Source organism: Macaca fascicularis, chromosome 12 (genome assembly GCF_037993035.2).
Source record: "Macaca fascicularis isolate 582-1 chromosome 12, T2T-MFA8v1.1".
In the NCBI taxonomy this organism is placed as follows: Eukaryota; Metazoa; Chordata; class Mammalia; order Primates; family Cercopithecidae; genus Macaca; species Macaca fascicularis.
The window spans coordinates 68,957,169-68,961,062 of NC_088386.1; the positions used below are offsets into that span (position 1 = coordinate 68,957,169).

The following is a 3,894-nucleotide window of genomic DNA, read 5'->3' on the forward strand; positions in this document are numbered from 1 at the left end:
CACTGTTCTGGCCACAGTGACATGTGTCTAATGCATGACTCAGAACACACCAGTCACTCCCCTGGGATTTCAAAAACTAAACCTGTGGGGAGAAAACTTTTTTCTCTTGAGGAAAAGCTGGCAGATGTAAGCCTGTAGCTGTAGCAGCCATGTCTGACTTCTGTGAGAAAACCAAGCTGTGGTTAGGGGAGAAGAAAGGCGATCCACAGAGCGAGGCAGAGACGAGAGTCGGAGAGAGTCTGAGTCCCTGACTCCAGGTGTCTGCAGTCACACTCCTGCTCTTCAGGGACTTAGGTCAGTACGTTCCCATTGTTTTCTTACCTAGGTCAAGTAGGTCAGGTTAGGTTCCAGTCATGACTATTAGACATTGAGTCATGGCTATGATATCTGGGAACCCAGAGGGTTCAAGTGAGCATCCCCGTGTCTTCTACCTGCCCATCTTTGCCATCTTTGGAAGATTACTTCTTCCATGAAGCGTTTTCTTTTTTTTTTTCTTGTTTGATACAGGGTCTGTCTGTGTCACCCATGCTGGAATGCAGTGGCGCAATCTCGGCTCATTGCAACCTCCTGTTCCTGGGTTCAAGTGATTCTCATGCCTCAGTCTCCTGAGTAGCTGGGGTTACACGCGCTCACCACCATGCCCAGCTAATTTTTGTATTTTAGTAGAGATGGGGTTTCACCATGTTGGCCAGGCTGGTCTCAAACTCAGGAATTCAAGTGAGCTGCCTCTCTTGGCTTCCCAAAGTGCTGGGATTACAGGCATGAGCCACCGACCTGACTCCTCCTCCTTCCTTCCTTCGTTCCCACATGGCGCTTCAGTTCTGCTTCTCTCATGGTAATAGTAATCCTTAGTGTACTTGCTGGTTTAACCATTTGTCCTCACCAAGAAGGTAGAAATTGGTTCTTATTCTTATTCGTATTCTCTAGGTTGGGCATGTAGATGCTTAGTGTGTGTTTGCTGGATGAAAGGATAATGGATAGATGGATGGATAAGTATCATTACCATTAAGTGGGTACCTCTGTATGCCAATCCTTTAATAAAGATGTCAAAAGTCCAGAGACTCTCTGGGGACTGAATTAATTCTGGGGCTTTGGAGGGGTTCTGAAAAGGCCTGGGGAAAGTGAATTCCCACGGAACTACTCTGGAGTCACCACACGGTGATGCGGAGTTTGTTCAAGTTTGCACAGGATGCTTGGTGACTATCAGCTTTCTCTGATTTGTTCAGGGTGCATGAGAGTAGTGTTTCAGCCCAGTGCGGTGCCTCAGGCCTATAAACCCAGCACTTTTGGAGGCTGAGACGGGCGGATCACCTGAGGCCAGGAGTTCAAGACCAGCCTGGCCAACATGGTGAAACCTCATTTCTACTAAAAAATACAAAAATTAGCCAGGCGTGGTGGTGTGTGCCTATAATCCCAGCTATTCAGGAGGCTGAGGCAGGAGGATCTCTTGAGTTGGGAGGTGGAGGTTGCAGTGAGCTGAGATTGAGCCACTGCACACTCCAGCCTGGGTGACAGAGTGAGACTCCATCCCCGCCACCCCCCCCAAAAAAGAGTAGTGTTTCCTCTGAGGCTTAGGATGCCAGCTTGGGGAACTCCAAACTTGGGCATTATGTGGTGGCAAAGCACCTCACTTCACAGAGATACCCAACCTTGCCATGGCAAGTTAGACATAGCAGGGAAGACGGGTCTCCCTGATTTGCTCTTGAGTTCTCACTTTTCCCTCCAAACTTCCTAGAAGGGACTGGGGCTCCATTCCCTGGGGTCATTCATAGCCACATTGCCTCTCCTTAGCCATTTTCTCTCAGCAGAGTCATTCTTATTGGTATAAGTGTTTCCCCAAACGGCTTCCTTGATCTTAATCTCTCTGTCTCTATCTCTCTATGTCTCTCTCTGTCTCTCTCTGTCTCTCTCTCTGACACACACACCCCCCCCCCCCCCATTTATGGCATTAGCTACTTTCTACCTGGCATTTTAGTCATTCTTTTCCATGGAGACTATGTGCTTTTTTGAGGACAATTTTCTTCATCTTTGCAGCCCCTAGGGCGCTCAGCTCAGTGCCCGAAAGAAGCGGAGTTAGATGTTTTTGAATACACTCTCTGTTCTCACATTTAGGTTTCTCTAATTGCTTTAATTCAGGTTATCTACATAGCTTTCTACATAGGGATTCTCTTAAGAATATATTGTGAACAGCTCTCTTTTGCTCATATGGACATTTCTCCGAATTTATTTTTCATGCTGACAGATTGTTTTCTGGTCTGAATGTACTGCCATTTATTTTCCCAGTTCCCTGGTGCTGGAGCTTCCGGGTGCGTCCAACATTCATAATTATTAACCATGCTGCTGCGAGCCTCCTTGCTAGACCTTTGCGTAATCCATCTTTGCTTTCTTAGGATAAATTCTGAGAATGGAATCTACATTTTAAAATCTTTTGACACGTCCTGACAAACATCCTTCCCCATAGCCTTCAGTCTGAGCTGCTTTTATAGCTTTCCTCATAGCCATTATTCCATCAACAGGTAACATCGACAGACTTCAGGGAATGGAATCCTCCAGCCCTTTACCCTGATCCTTCCTCCGAGTTATATATTGTGTGGTTTCAAGGCCGCTTTGAAATCATTGAGAAACAAAGACACAGGAAAAGTGTTTTAAAGTGAGGAAAAGTAGAAAAACCTTTAGAGGTCTTCACAGGGATATCATAGAAACCATGTAGTTGACATATTGTCTCTTTATTTTTTAAAAGTCCTCCTTTTTTAATGAAATAAATCCAAAAGATGTACAGTCAGGCCCAAGTTGTGCAGTTCACAAGCATGGAGGAAACAAACAAAACAACAAAGTTCAGGATGGTCAGAGCAGAGTTAACCCAGGCCAAGGCTGGACTTGCCACCAGGGGGATTTCCTCTGGATGGCGCTGAGGCCGGGACCACTGGGCTCAGCACAGGTATGGCCGGCGCAAGCTTCTCTTCCCTCTGCCCCAGGCTGCCTTGCAAGTCTGTCTCCACATTTTCATGAATGTCATCTTCTCCCTTCAGATCTAAGAATCTGCAGAGTTCGCTTCAGAAGAGTTCCTGCCCTGCAGTCCAGATGACTCCAAGTCTTCCCCACCACCTCTAGACTTGGCACCTGCCAACGTGGCCCAAGAAGGTGGATTTTCTTCAGATGTCCCCAAGATATTAGAGATCATTTTGTTCTTTCTCACAGTTTGTTCTGTTGGTTCATCAAAACCCAGTGAAAAATTGGATCCACCACCTGGCAGCTGCAAAACCTGGGAGCTATTCCTGCTGTTGGGGTCGACATCCTTGAAGGTGGTGGTGGTGGTCATGGCACATGGAAGCAGAATGCTGACAGGGTCGGACCGAGGGGCACAGGGAGGCTCCATACCCCACAGAGTGGCCCCCGCCAGGGGAGTCTCCTGCCCACATGTTAGCTTTTCAAATGCTATTTGGAGTATGTTATTATGTCTCTTTAAATGCTCTTTTGAAATGATACTTATTACTACCTAAGATGTGAATAACTTATCCTAGGTTAAAAACGGCATGGTTAGTGGGCTTCAAACATAATCCCTTCTGTACGGCTTTTGAAATATGGGACACCATGGCTATTCAGTTAGGTCCCTTGCTGGTGAGTCACGCAGCCAATACCATCAGAAGCTGACCACATACGTGCCCCCCATGGAAGCTTCTGTAGCACAACCATGTGAGGCAAGCCTTTGACACGAAGTCCCTGTGCCCAGTTGACTCACAGCTCCACTTATCCCTGTGTGAGATCAAAATACAAATGCCAAAATTTCACTTCCCCAATTTTCTATTTTTGCTAATTGCCTCCACCTTGTTCTTTTTCTTTATATCCTATGCACGTTTGACATTTTAAAAAGGTGTTTTTAGCTCTGAATTTAGG

General features: G+C 46.4%; 1 pseudogene; it reads right to left on the reverse strand.

Moving 5' to 3' along the window:
• Positions 1–2,855: 2,855 nt before the first annotated feature.
• Positions 2,856–3,319, reverse strand: LOC102143261 (jupiter microtubule associated homolog 1 pseudogene; annotated as a pseudogene).
• Between the last annotated feature and the right edge of the window lie 575 nt (positions 3,320–3,894).